Source organism: Cavia porcellus, unplaced genomic scaffold (genome assembly GCF_034190915.1).
Source record: "Cavia porcellus strain 051 isolate PalLab524CR breed Dunkin Hartley unplaced genomic scaffold, mCavPor4.1 scaffold_17, whole genome shotgun sequence".
Taxonomy (NCBI): Eukaryota; Metazoa; Chordata; class Mammalia; order Rodentia; family Caviidae; genus Cavia; species Cavia porcellus.
In genome coordinates, this window is record NW_026947500.1 from 7,246,259 (window position 1) to 7,261,657 (window position 15,399).

General features: G+C 33.3%; 1 protein-coding gene across 11 annotated transcripts in view; it reads left to right on the top strand.

Moving 5' to 3' along the window:
• Naaladl2 (N-acetylated alpha-linked acidic dipeptidase like 2) overlaps positions 1–15,399 on the top strand; it is a 1,233,816-nt gene that overhangs the window by 88,161 nt on the left and 1,130,256 nt on the right. For 9 of the 11 annotated variants that reach the window (XM_063229028.1, XM_063229032.1, XM_063229035.1 and 6 more), the window contains exon 2: positions 8,712–8,774. The gene's annotated coding sequence lies outside the window, so the exon portion shown is untranslated. Of the gene's footprint in view, positions 1–8,711; positions 8,775–13,992; positions 14,123–15,399 lie in introns of all 11 variants that reach the window. The other 2 variants (XM_063229030.1, XM_063229031.1) reach the window with 1 other exon arrangement.

Below are 15,399 nucleotides of genomic sequence, written 5' to 3' on the forward strand. Positions count from 1 at the left end.
GCTATCCCAAATTTCTGTAGGGTTTTTATCATGAACAAATGTTGGACTTTATGAAAAGCTTTTTTCTGCATCTATTGAGATGATCATGTGATTTTTGTCTTTGGCTTTGTTAATGTGGTGTATTACACTTATTGAGTTTGTTGAACCATCCCTGCATTCCTGGAATAAATCCCACTTGATGTGACATATAAAATCTTGAGGATTTGCTGTATTCTATTTGCCATATTTAATTGAGAATCTTTGCATCGATATTCATTAGTGAGATTGTCCTATAGTTCTCCTTTTTGGTTGGATTTCTCTTTGGTTTTGGTATCAGAGTAATACTTGCCTTCGGGAATGAGTTAGGAAGAATTATTTCCCTTTTAATTTCATTGAAAAATTTGAGGAGTATTGGCATTAAATTTTCTCTAAATTTCTTATAGATTTCAGCTATAAGTCCATTCGGACCTGGGCTTTCTTTGTTGGTAAATTTGTAATCACATTTACTTTGTTGGTAAGTTTGTGATCACATTTTCAATTTCAGTAACTCATGTTGGGTTATTCAAAATTGTTATATCTTCTTGATTCAGCTTTGGTAATGCATACATTTCTAGAACTCTGTCCATTTCCTCTTGTGTTTTCCACCTTATGTGAGTAAAAATTTTCAAAGTAGGTATTCATGATCTTCAAAATTTTCATGGGAACTGTAGTAATTTCACCCTTTCCATTCCTTTTTGCATGAATTTCAGTTTTTTCTTATTATTGATAAGGTCTGTTAGAGGTTTATCAATTTTGTTTATTCTCTCAAAAAAGCACTTTGATTCCTTAATTGTTTATTTTTCTTTTAGTCTCAACTGTATTAATTTCTGCACTGATCTTTATAATTTCCTTTCTTCTATGAATTTTGGGATTGATTTGCTGTTCTTTTTTTAGAAGCTTGAGGAGTAATATTAGGTTGTTTATTTGTGCTCACTCTGGTTTTCCTGATGTGACAATCCATTGCTACATATTTCCTTCTTAGGACACCTTTCATTGCATCCCCCAGATTTCAGTATGTTGTATCTGCATTTTCCTTGAGTTGTAAGTGTTTAATTTCTTCTTTACTTCACCTGTAATCCATTGGTTGTTCAAGAGGTTGTTACTTAATTTCCATGTGTTTATATAGGTTTTACAGTTACTTTTGCCATTAATATCCAATTTCATTGCACTGTGGTCAGGTAACATGCTTGGTATAATTTCAGTCCTTTTGCATTTACTTGAGAATGCTTTATGGGCTAATACATGATCTTTTTTAGAGCATGTCCCATAAACAGCTGAGAAGAATGTATATTCTGATATGGTTGAATGGAACACTCAGTAAATGTCTACTAAGTCCATTTGTTCATAGGTTTGTTACAGTTCTGTTATTTCTTTGCTGACTTTTTGTCTAGTTGATCTGTCTCTTTGTGATAATGGGGTATTAACATCCCCTATTACAACTGTGTTATTGCATATTTGGTTTTTCATACCTATTAGTATTTGTCTTACATAGTTGATTGCTCCTGTATTTGATGCATATATATTTGATTATTAGATCTTCCTATTGAATTATTCCCCTAAAAGTATGTAGTGACTTTCTTTATCTTTTTTGATCATTTTTTTGGTTTGAAGTTTACATTGTCTGCAAATGGAATAGCTACCTCTGGTTTTTTCTGGGTTCCTGTCACATAGAATATTGTTTTCCACCCTTTGACATGTATTCTTTGAGTTTCCTTTTGAGTCAGATGTATTTCCTGTATATAACATATTGTTGGATCCTGTTTCTTAATCTATTCTGTTAATCTGTTTATTTTAATTGGTGAATTGAGTCCATTTAAACTGATTGATATAACTGATATGTACTGCCTCAGCTTTGTCATGTTATTTTCCATTTGTTGGTTTCCTGCCTTTCCTCTTTAATTGTTTGCCCTGTCTGGTGTCCTTTCTGTTGTTGTTCTGGAGATGGTAGTCATTTTTATCTCTATTGGGTATGTCTTTCAATACTCTCTAGGGTCGGTTTGGTAGACATGAATTTCTTTAGTTGTTCTTTGTCAGGGAAGCATCTTATTTCTCCATTAATTTTCAAAGAAAATTTTTCAGGGTACATGAGTCTGGGTTGAAAGTTGTTTTCTTTTTTGGGCTTGTAACATTTCACTTCAAGCTCATCTTGACTTGAGTGTTTGTGCTGAGAATTCTGTTGTGATTCTATTAGGCTTTCCTTCATAGATTAGTTGTGTTTTTTCTCTAATAGCTTTTATTATTCTGTTTTTATGTTGAATTTCTGGGATCTTAATTATTGTATGTCTGGTTGTATATTTATTTTGGTTATGAGTGTTTGGCATGCTATATACCTCACTTATATGTATATCTGATTATTTTCCCGTGGTTGGGAAATTTTCTGGTAATACTTCTATGTATATTTTATTGATGTCAGTTGCATTCATTCCTGCATCTTCATTGATGCCTGTTAGTCTTACATTGGTTCTCTTTGCATCATCTTGAAGCTGTTGTCAATTTATGCTACCTTGCTGTTTTTAAATGTTCTTTCCTTTCATGATTACTAACTAAGATCCTGTCCTTAAGGTCTGAAATTCTATCCTCAGCTTCAAATAGTTTCACCAGCTTTCAGTAGAATTTTTTAGTTGCTGAAATGAATTTTTAGTTAAATTTGTGTCATGCATTCTACTTCTTTTCTGTATTGTTCATTCAAGATTTCTATCATCCTCCCATGTTCCTGTACTTTCTAATCTATATTTTCTCTATGCTGAGTATCTCTTTTATGGTCATTTATTTCTATGTAAGAGATTACTTTTAGTCTGATTTCCTCTATAGCCTCATGGATTTGTTTCTTTGTTTCATGTGTTTTTTTTTAGAAATTTCAAGCTTATGACTTCTAATGTCCTTTATTTCGATGTCTCCTATATTTGTTCCTGGTTGACTGGATGTTTGAGATTGTATTTTGCTTTTTTGTATTGTCATTTTCATCTCTAGAGTTATTATTTTGGTCTTTTCAATCCTGCTAGTCTCAATTGTCCATCCTGTGTGTCTTAAGGTCCTATTGTATGATTGATATTTGTCTAGTTGTTGGGTCCCACAATAAAGGGAGGGACCAGTCACCTGAATTCCTCCTGCAGGGACTGATGGATGGGCCTTTTTCTTTCTAGGAATGTTGACTAGATTAGAAGTATTGATGGAAGTCAACCTTTATTCCTATTGTTACTATGGCTTCAGGCTATTCCAGGCCACTAGATCTACCTGGGTATAGTTTACACCTCAGATGGGACCTTATTGTGTCAGTGGGTGTCTTCCAGGCCCTTTTGCTTCCCTCTGGGTTGGAGGAGACCTTGTTGGCACTCTCCTCAACCCACCTGGTGTTCTATGTTCGGAAGAAGGACTCATTAAGGTCCTACAGCTGTGTAGAAGTTCACTGCTGCTTCTGTTTACCCACTGGGGTCCCTTGTTTTAGGCAGAAACTCAGCACACTATTGCAAGCCCACTGAAGCCTTCTGTGTGGGTGAAGGGTTGCTGAGGCTCCCACCAGGCCAACAAGGTTCTGCAGGGGGTGGAAGCTGCCCCTAGTGGTCTGTGGGCTGCTGTGGTCTTTTGTGTTAGGGAGAGAGGGTGACCAAGGATCCTGTCAACCATTAAGTTCCTGGAATGAGGAGACAGGGCCTAAGATCTGCCAACCCCTAGGTCTATTGGTTGAGAAGAGGGATGAGACTGATAATCTGCTGACCCCTAGGTCTGTGGAGTGAGCCTATGTGCTGTGTTTTGAAGTCAGTTAGTGTATTGCGTTCTGCCTTTTTGTTGTTGTTGTCGTTGTTGTTGTTCTGGGTATCTGTAACTGTTTAGAGTTCTTTGTTATTCAGTATAGTTTTAGAATATTTTCTAGTTATATAAAAATATAATTCACAGAGCTTGTATTGGGTGCATAATTTGTTCTTGGTAGTTGGATATTTTAACAATATTATTTCTTCCAGTTTAAGGATATGGGCTATCTTTGTCCTTTATGTGTATGTCTTCTTTACTTTCTTTCACCAATGATTTTTCGTTTTCATTGTAGAGCTCTTTTACTTTTTTAAATTTTTATTTATTCACTCATGTAATACATATGTGTGTGTAACACTTAATGTTTGAATTCCTTGTGGAGATCCTTAACTTCTTTGATTTAATTCATTTCTAGTTTTTTGGAAGCTATTGTAACTTGGGTTGTTTTCGTGATTTCTATTCTAGATAATTTCATTTTAACATATAGCAATGTGATTTATATTTGTATGTTTTTGTGGTCCACAATTTTGTTGACTTAACCTCTTAGTTCTAATAGTTTTTTTTTTTTTAATGTAGTTTTAAAGGTTTTCTCTTCTTAAGATCACATCATTGGCAAACAGAGACAGTCTGATTTCTAATTTCTAATTTGGTCCTCATTTATTTTTTTTCTGTTCTCTGATTTCTCTGGATCACAAGTAGAGGCCATTATTGAATAAAAACAGTGAGTTTGAATCCTTGTTTTGTTCCAGATTTAGAAATAAAGTTTTCAGCTTTTCTCTTTTCAGTATAATTTTAGCTATTGGCTTATTAAAATGATCATTGTTATGTTCAGGTAGATTCCTTTTGTATTTAGATTTATTAAATATTTTTACTCGGAAGGAATGTTGCTGTAGTTGAGTTTGTTGTGGTTTTTTCCCAGTCCTGAGGATGAAATTCAGGGCAATGCAATTCAGGGCCTCATATATGTTAGGAAAATGTACACTAGTAAGCTACACTCTGAACTCTTGGAGGTTGAATTTTCACAAATATCTTTTCTGCATCTACTGAAATGATCTGTTGTTTTTGTGCTTCATTTTCTTTATACACAGTACCATGTATAATGACTTGGGTTTCATGAACCGTATTTTCTTTCCTGGATGAATCTTGCTTTATCATGGTACATAATGTTTTTAATATGCTATTTGTTCTTGATAGTATTTTCTGAAGCATCATATGTGTCTTTATAAAGAATAGTGGCTTGTAGTTCTTAGTTTTATTTTCTTCTTATGCCCTTATCTGGTTTTTGTAACTGAACAATGCAGGCCTTGTAAAATATGATTGAAAAATCCTTCCTTTTTGGTTTTTTTAATACAGTACTTTAAGCAGAAGAAGTATTAGCACTTCAACAGTAAGCTCTTCTGTGATAGGAGACTTTTTTACTGATACAGTCATTACTTTTTATTGATTTGATTGTTTAATATCTTCATGATTAATTTTTAGTAAGGTATATTTGTCTAGGAATTTATGCACTCTTTCTAGTTTATCAAATATGTTGGCTTATAATTTTAATTGATTATGTTTTGTATTATCTTCCTTTTCATATCTTCCTTTTGATCTCTAATTCTGGCTCTCTTAAGTTAACTAACTTTTGTCTGTATTCTTTCTTCCTGCAGAGAAACCCAATTATATATAATTGCAAGAAACAAGCTCTTCAATCTCCATTTATTTTTTCTACAATTTTTATTGTTTCTTTTCTCCTACTAGTTTTAGGTTAGTTTGTTTTTGTCTGTTTCTTTCAGATGTAGTGATAATTTGTTTGAAATCTTCCTACTTTTTGATGTGGACACTGATTTCTTTGAACTTCTCTCTTAGTAGTACTTTTACTGTTTCTGCAAGTTTTGGTTTGTTGTCTTCATTTATTTCAAGGAATTTGATTTTTTGCTTGATTATTAAATCCATGTGTGGTTTTACAAAAATAAGTTGCTGTTCCAATGTTCTTCTTGTCATTGATTTCTAGTTTTTGAGTTGTACTGAGAAAAAATACTCCATGTGATTTTATCTTTTTAAAATTTTGTTGATTTTAGTTTTTGTCCTAATACAGTAATGGCAAACATTTTAGAGACCAAGTACCCACACTGCAACTCCAAACTCACTTTTCACAAGTGCCAGCACTGCAATGAAATCTGAATACTGAGGTTTTTGTTTAGATAAAAACAAAAACAAAAAGTATTGTTATATGATACTTGGCTGTTGGGGTGACTTGGCTCTTTTGCTCACAGAGAGGGTTCTGTGTGCCTGTTATGGTACGTATGTTGTACGTTGCCTCTACTGGCCCATCATATGTACTCTGGAAAATTTCTGTATAGTGATAAGAAAATTGTGTATTGAGCAACAATTTGATGGAAAATTCTATAGATGCCTGTTATGTTTGTTTGGTCCATGGTGCAATTGAACTATGCTGTTGATTTTTTGTCTGGATTGATCCTTTGCTGAAAGTGATGGGTCAATGTTTCTAATTGTTATTGAATTTATTTTCCTTCCTTAGATGTATTGATAGTTGCTTTACATATTTTGATGCCTGATTGGATATATATATATATATATACTTATGTATTATATATATGTATGTGTGTGTGTCTGTGTGTGTGTATATATATATATATATATACACATATGATTGTTTCTTTCTCTTGCTGAGTTTAATCTATTACTATAAAATGAAAATCTTTGCCATTTTTTATTGCTTTTGATTTAAATTCTATTGATCTGTTATAAGTATGGCTGCTCCTTTCTTTTGGAGTGTCTTTTCATGAAATATTTTTTTTTCTAGCCTTTTCATTTTCTATGTGTTCTTATAGATGAAGTAAGTTTTTGTAAGCAGCTTATAGTTGGGCCATGTTTATTAAATCATTCAGCCACTCAACATTTTGATTAGAGAATTTAATACATTCACATTCAAAGTACTTATTGGTGAATAAAATGTACCTACAGCCATTTTGTAACTTACTCACTAATTCCTTTCTTTGTGTTGATTTCTTTATTTCTTCATCTGTTGAGTCTTCCTTTGAGGTTAAGTGATTTAGTCTAGTATTGTTAGTTTAATTCCTTATTAATTGGTTTTGGTTTTTCTATTTTGTATATTTGTTTTGTGGTTCCTTTAAGACTTACCCACTCTGCTCATCTCAAAAAAAAAAAAAAAGCTAAAAATGTCTTTTGATTGTAATAAGGTTGAAATAATAGCTGCTTCACATGGTGTTAATAAGAGAAGCAGGAATAAGGGAAAATATACCCAGAACATTCTTCACTTATTGTGCTCCTCCCACATTTAGAATTTTTAGTGTCTCATTTTAGACATATTGATATAGTATCTCTTTACATTTTAAAGTAGTTATTATTTTGCTTTTAATCTTTATACTAAAGATATGTATGTTTTCTGTTTATACTATTATAGCACTCTGAGTGTATTAATATAATTGCTCTTACCAATGAATTTATATCTTCCTGTATTTTCTTTATATTCTTTAGCATCTCTTTCAGTTTGTGGATCCTCTTTTAAGATTTCTTGTAAATCAGGTTTATTCAAGATATGTTCTCTCAGTTTGTTTTTCTTGCAGTGTTTTAACCTTTATTTTTAAAGAATGGTCTTACTGTATATAGCATTCTTGACTGACAGCTTTTATTTTTGTATTTATTTATTTTTTTCGGTCTTTCAGTGTGAAAATTTCATTTTAGTCTCTTCTTTCCTGTAGGATTTCTGCGGAGAAGCGTGCTGTCAACCTTGCATGTTGTTTGTTTATTTTCCTTTGCAGCCTAGAAAAATTTTTTTATCATTAATCTTTAAAATCTTGATCATTAGATGTGTGGGGTATGATTTGTTGGATAAAAGAATTATCCATAAGTATAATATATACCATTTATTGACCCTTATTATAAGCCAGAAATCTACTAAGTGCTTTTCTTTTGCTGAAATTAATATTTGCATTTTGGCAGTAAATATTGCTAAATCTGTTTTGCATATAAGGAAACTGTAATTATAAGGCTTCTTACTTCTCCAAAATCTCTCAACTAATTTTTCTGGGATTGAAATTATGTAACTGTAATACCATGTTACATTGCTAATATATTTTTTGTAGTATACAAGTTCAGCAAATACATATCGGTGGATATGTATATGTATCGGTATATGATATGTATCAGTATAGGTTATGTATATGTATCAGTATATGATAATTGCTAAGCCAGGATTTGAATAGATTTTATTCTACTCCAGATTATAATTTAAATTTTTTCAGCTGGAATCTTTACCTGTTTGTTTACAATCTTGAAAAATGCTTAGTATATATGATAAAAACATTGATCAAGTTAAAAATACTATAGATATTTTACCTTGCAAATAACTTTCTTAGCAATGTAAGTATGTAAACCAAATTTTAAAATGTGGCTTAAATTATACCCTCAGATAACTCTAAGCAAATATTATGCTCCTGGAGAGTTGTCTAGTCATATTTTGTATTACTGTTCTTAATAGCAAGTTGTCTTTAAAAGAGAAGAGGTAATTGGTCTGCAAGGGTGACATTCACTTGGATATTTGCTTTAGAATGATTCTTCTAATTGAGAGATCTGGGAAAAATAAACCAGGCAATCTCTATTAAAGATTAGCTGGTAATAGTTTTTCATAGTGATAACATTCTGAAACTCCTGAGTTATGATATTGAAAATGAAGGGCGAGCTTCATGTTGGGTGAATATGTTAGAATAGCCCTAATGCAGAATCTCATTAAAGCGACTGTCAAAATTCCTCTATTTTACCTCACCTTCCTTATTTTGTAAGAAGCAACTGTCATTTTGAGTGAGTATACTGCCAAAGAGGCATTTACAAATAAATGAAAAATGTCACAATTGATTTCAGTACTTTCAGAATACTCTGTGTCAGCTTTGTCACAAACTGTCTTTGTTATTCTGTTTTAGATCACCCAGTGGACGTTGGAAATAGCTTTCGATGGTAGGAGGTCTTTTTTCATGTGATCCCAGGTAAACCCTCTATTGGTGACTTTTACAAATATTTGTAAAGGCATTTGAACAGTTAGCTAAGATGAAAACCCTTTTTCCTCTCTGTGTAGCTCCCGTTTTTACAAAAAATTTAGATGTTAGTCGTTTCCTTACATATTTGTTTTTTTAGGAGAATTAATGCATGCATTACAAAGCATTTGAAAACTACACATTATACTTCACATTATTTTCCCTCATATAGTTGCTACATATTTGCATTAAGAATATTACTTGTTAAGAAGACAATTGATTATGTTTTCCTATATTTTGAAATAAGTATATATCTACATTTATCTCAAATGCATGCCGTTCATATAACTATATATCGCATCTTTGATACAACTTCATTATTGTCATCACTGTAAACTACTGTAACAGCAATACTACTATCATACTAATATTATTGAGGGCTTATTTTGAGCTATATACTGTGCTATGCAATTATAATTGTAATTATAATTATAAATTATGTAAATGTATCCCAGTGATGTTTAGATCCTAAGTTAATATGGATTTTGATAAAGACAACTAATTAGAAATTGCTAGCAGTAGTATTTTTTATTATGGATATTAAAGGAAAGTAAATCATCATATAATTTTACTTAAATAGATTTTAATCAGTATAATGAGTTATAAATTGTGTTATCATTTGAAATTAGTTAGAGTACTGTCATTGACTACAAAGATCATGTAATGGACCAATTAGTAATGTTTTGTTTCTCTTGGAAAATTGAATTTAAGCAATTCATGCCATTCATTCAACAAATATTTATTGAGTGCTATTAAGTGCCAGATACTTTACAATGAGGACATGATGGTGAAAAATATGTATGTTTCTCATATGTTCACAGTATATAGGGAATCACTCAAAAAATAAGTCCAATATAGTACTCACAACAGTATGAACTGTATTGGTTATAACACGAGGGATGAAGTATACACATTATACACATAACCAGTTAGAGATCACTGCTCAAGGAGTAATGTGACAGTAGAAAGTAGATGAATATTAAGTTTTGTCTATAAAGTTGTTTTTATGATGTTTGAAGTATGGTGCCATGATAAGGAGCTGATTATGAATATTTAAAGGAAAAGAAGGTTGTGTCCTCATGAATCATATTTTAGAAATTGAGATATGGTTGCAATCAGTAATAATTGAACTGAAAAGACTTTGAGACAGGCTAGTAAAACTCTCATAGTATCAGTTTAATGTGTATAATAACTAGGAAAAGCAGGTCATTCATTCTTCCTGTTTCACATCAATATAAGTGGAATATATTGACCAGAATTTAAACTCTTTGTGAGCAAGAGAATTGTTTAATTCACTTTGATTCCACAAGATATATTACAGTATTTTGAACTGTAGCATGGGACTGATACAGGGGCAGTAAACTCCCAAACTACTAGATGTCCGGTACTAGTTTGTGTTCACTAAAAACTAAAAATGAATTTTAGGAACAAAAGAGGTTAACAGCAGATTATATTTATTGAAGAAAAAAAGCTTCTGTCTGAGACAAACTGTGAGATCCCAACTGGGTTGCTAGGGACTCTTGTCTTTTCTAGAGACATTGATATAGGGGAATGAAATTCCAAACCTTGGATGTCCGTGAGTTCATGTTCTCTAAAATTGAAGAATGAATTTTAGAAACAATGGAGGTTAAGAGTAGTATGTATTTGAGAGAAAAAAAAAAGCTTCTGTCTGAGAGAGAGAGACAGAAGGAGACCCAAGTGGGTTGCCCAGGACTGTCTTTTCCAGGAACTTGAGTAAAACCATGGGTTCAAGCGTGAGGGAGGGGGGGATGAGACTTCACAAGGCAGATGGGCATAAGTTGGGGCATAACTATAAGTTAGCCAATAAGATCAGTGGTTCAGCTAAAATTGATTGCATTAGGGACAAATACGAAGCAAGTTACATAGGAAGCAAGTATTTTTAGAGTTGTGACCTTTCCCCTAGGGGGATGAGATAGTGACTCCAGGGTGATAGGGAACTAATTAGAATATCAGTCTTCTAGGATGTGGATGCATTTGTTTGATCCTTTGTCTTGAGGCCTGGCAGGAGGTATCTGTCTCCCCCACAGTTGTAAGGCATCTGCACTGCCCCTTTGAGGACCTAACCCTGTCTCACTGCCTATAATATTTCTAACTAACTCAGCTGCCTGCAACAACTTTTTATAGAGTAAAATCATAAGGTAAGGAGGGGTCAAGGTGGGGAAAAAGGGAGCTCCCAAGGTGGGCATAAGGTGGGACAGCACTAAGAATAACCAATAAGATCAATGAGAAGTACAAGTTTTGAAATAAAGAAATTTCAAATAAGCAATTATATGTGAATAAAATCTCTTTAAACAAAGTGATTTTAATGAAACTAAATATGTAAAAATTATTTTTAGTGAAAGAAGAAATAATATATCTGATTTTATTCATTTAACTCTAGAAAATACGTAGTAAAATACATTATAAAACTTTTTCTATAGAAAGAAAAGATATAGCTGTCATTAAATTAATCAGTAATATAAGGTAGTTTACTAAGGAGATATGTTTGACTTTTTTCATAATATATCATTTTATGGGCAGCCTTTAAAATATGGTACTTAAAATTCACAAATCACAAAATGATTTTAATGTTGTACACTAGAAAAAAGAGCTTCGTTATATTTGTTTTATACTACAATACCTGTAATGTGACCCTAACTGTTCTGTATACCTTTTTCTTCTCCCTTCTCCCTCTGGGTGACCTAATTGATGTGTTAACCATTGCTGCCCTCTACAAATAACAGATATGGTACTAAAAAAAGGTAAAAAAGGATATTAATTGCTGCTAGATTCCTCTGTTCTCTGCTGAGGAAAACAAAGATCTTCCCCATTAGCCTACCTCCTGATCCACGCCCAAACCACTTACTTTGTAAACAGTGATATATACATAAAGGGTGCAAATACGGGGGGAGGGGACACACACACAGCTTTTGCAATCTCCAACTGCACTGTGTCGCTGGGCCCAGGATAAAATAAATCAGTGCTGCTTTTTAAAAATATGTTTTTGCCTCATTAATTGAACTTGAGTTTGGGGGCTCGTTTGTGGATTACAAGACTTAATAGTGTATGTTGTTATATATGACAAAGTATGGACACTTTGGGTTTAGTTAAACCCAATGTGAATCCTATCTTTTTTTCCATTTCAAGGGTGGCCATTATGAAGACTGATAGAATTTTCGGTGCAGAAGGGAACCATCTGATAGAATTTTGGCATGGCTGAAAAGATAAGAAATAAAATAAAAGAGACCTTTATTTTAAGAATGTGGGGAGAGACACCTCGGGGTCTGGCATTCTCTCTGCCAGACACATGGTGTGGGAGCATACATGTAGCTTAGGTTTGGGGTGGTGCCTAAGGGGCATTAGTGATTCACAGGTAGCCCATTGGTATTCATTTCAAGCCACAGGTAAATTCCCTAGGGGCGGGAAGATGACCTTAAGATAGAGCCCCTTGGTTCCACCTCCAAGGCTTTACAGGCTACAGTGTCCCATCTGGGGCAAAAACCTTTTAAAGACATTTATAACACTTGCCTTTTTTGGATAATCTCTTTAAGATGTAGTGCCTTCTGGCCACCTATTTGCTAGATTATCCTTGAAACTGTGGAGTATTTCTGTGTATTTGTATGCTTGTGTGGCCATGTCAAGTTCTGGAAGACTATGAATACTAATGCAGACTAGATCAATTTTCATGTTGGTTCATTGGCTTAAGGGTAAAGAGTCACAGATGATGAGTCTAGTGTAAGCATTTTGAAGAACATTTAAAGTATCTTTTAAATGGAAAGCATTTTTAAAATTACAAAGCCAAAGCAGATAGAATATTTAAGTAATAAAGAATCTATGAGCAGGGATACTTGTAAGCACAGAGTAAGTGATCATTGCCCCGCTGTCCACAGGGTAGTCTTGTCTTACTGTTTGCCAAGGAAGAAGCAGCACCTGTTAAAGACCTGATGCTTAGTATTTTGGAATAACGGACATTTATCTGGTTCCTCTGTAAAAAATAGGTTAAGAATGGTAACCTTTTCAAAACCCTAACGAAAATTGGAAAGATGGCAGAAATGAGTACCAACTGGGGAGTAATGCTGCCTAGTGCTCCAGAGAACATACTCACACTGACCATGGAAGAATTTAAGAAAATCTATATAGAAACTTGCCAACCCACACTTCTAAGGGCAATACTTGATCTGTACTAACTCATGTTACCTATTTTCTTTACAGCCATGGAGTTGTGGTCTATAGTTGGTCCAGATGAAGTAATTTACAAATGAGGAGGCCACATTTGAACCATAAATCCATTACAAGCATTTTCAAACACTACAAAAATGTATTTTTAGCAAAACCATGTCCTTCTGTCTTCAAAAGTATAAATTTCTAATAAGTAAGCTTTTTCCTTTAATGCAAAATTGAGCCAAAACAAATCACTCAAAATCTGTAACATCAGCTATGGTAACTTTCACAACAAATTAGCATTTAATAAATAAGACAAAAATGATAAATCAGAAAGAAACACTAATTCCCTATACATTTTATGTGGGAAATCAAACCAAATGTTCACAAAATAGAGTGTATTCTAGTAAGAGAAAGAAGGAAAATATGAAAAAAAAAAAAAAAAAAAAAAACTAGGACAAAGTGAAAAAAAAAAAAAACCCAATATAAGAAGATGTGGCTAGGCCTGCCAGGGGCGTCTATAAACACCTGCAAGTTGGGCATTTGGTTGAGGGCTGGCTCCTGACAGGGCCAGGTGGTGGTAACAGCACGGGGCCCAGGCTCCCTTGTTTCAGGGTCATTTCCTGTGCTTATTTTGTCTGCTAGTTTCCTTCTTTTGCATCTACCTCCTGACTCTGACAGCACCTGTTTTATAGCATTTCCTTGGCAGGAAGCCTTCATGTACATTTTAACAAACTCCCTGCCAAATTTTCTCTTTAAGTTACCAAAAGGTAATTTTTAAAAATTTTGCAAAGCAAGCAAGAGAAAACAAAGCAGTTCTATTAAAGCTACCAGTTCAAGATTATTACTAGCAGGGAGCCCTCTTATGAATTACATGCAACATTAAAAAGCTGACTTGTTGACAAAGAAAACTTTAATTGTTTTTAATTGTCTCTTCAAAGAGGTATAAATCTCTTCCACTCTATTCATGCTGACATGACCAATTTGACTTCTGTTTTCCTTACTGTAGCCATTCAGATTTCCAGAAACAAAAACCAGAGCAGTTCTTTTGCCCTCAGACAAAGCCTCTTACCAGGAAGACAGCGTGGCTCTTGACAACCTGTTGCCTGGAGACTGGGAAATTTCCCAGTGTGTGACATGTTAAGTATTTTTAATTTATATAAAGTGTATTAAGCAGCTGCAGTACATCTATGTACCTTTTGCCATGTGGAAACAGGGGAAATTAAAAATAAAACATCCCTGCAAAACTGGAACAAGAGTTTCCAATTAAGATTCATATTATTCTACTAGAATTAAGGTTTTGCGCCTAGTAGAACCAAAGAAATTCTCACATCTCTTTGTCTTATCATAGTATTCTTCAGGTTTAAATTCATAATGAATATTAAAATTAACTAACATAAATGTCAGAGAATCTTTTCTAAAGTCCTTCCTCTCAATACCTGTTATTCTATATTCCAAATTATACTTACTATTAATTCTACTTAATTGGAGATAAAATAAGATACAAATCATGAACATTTATTGATTAATTCTGTTAGACAATTTTTATATTATATATCTAATCTTTTAAAATGTTATTGATTTGTTTTCTTATAAAGTATAAGGTTGAAATGGGAAACAACATAATTTGAAATGTGCTAAACAACATATTCATGTCAAAAAGATGAAATGTGATGGTTAAATAACATGAAGGTTAATAGTTAAGGGATTTGACAGTTCTGTAAACATGATGTGTTTGTGTGGTAAGTTTAAATTGCATCAATAATTATTCAACAAAGTCTAGTATGTGGTGTGTGCATTAAAATGCATTGTATTGTGTGAAACATTTTTTTTAAAAAGGGTTTATTAAAAGACATTAATTGGGTCTATTAATGATTTTAATCATATGAATTATATAGAAGTTTAGTGTATTTCCTGCTACAGACAGCTGTTTACAATTTAAAACAGGCAGTGAGAAAGTTATCCAAAATTATATAAGAGAAATTTGTATAAGTAGATGGTAACTGTGAGTCATTAGTGAAGGGCCAAATATGTGTTGCTGTGTAGTTTAAGAGAGGGCATTTTAGTGTGACAGTTTGAACTGAACTATGACAAGGAGAATTTGGATAGACTGTAGTGGAAATTAGAAACCTTTCTGGAAAGACAAAGCAGCATGGACCACAGAAGCAGTCATTTAATAGATTTTGTGGATATGTCCATACAAGAGGGGATATTAGTGACTGAGACAGAAGTTCTGTCCTGGGAAGTTACTGGATGTGAGAGAATTAGGTGGAGTCAGGACCTTCAAAGCAAGCTAGTGTACTTTGAACCTAGGTAATGGGCTGTTGCCAGTGCTTGAACTGGGACTTCCGTTATGTTGATAAGGTTTCTAATACATCAGCCTGATTTGGGCTTAAAAGCATGGTGCTAGACTGGA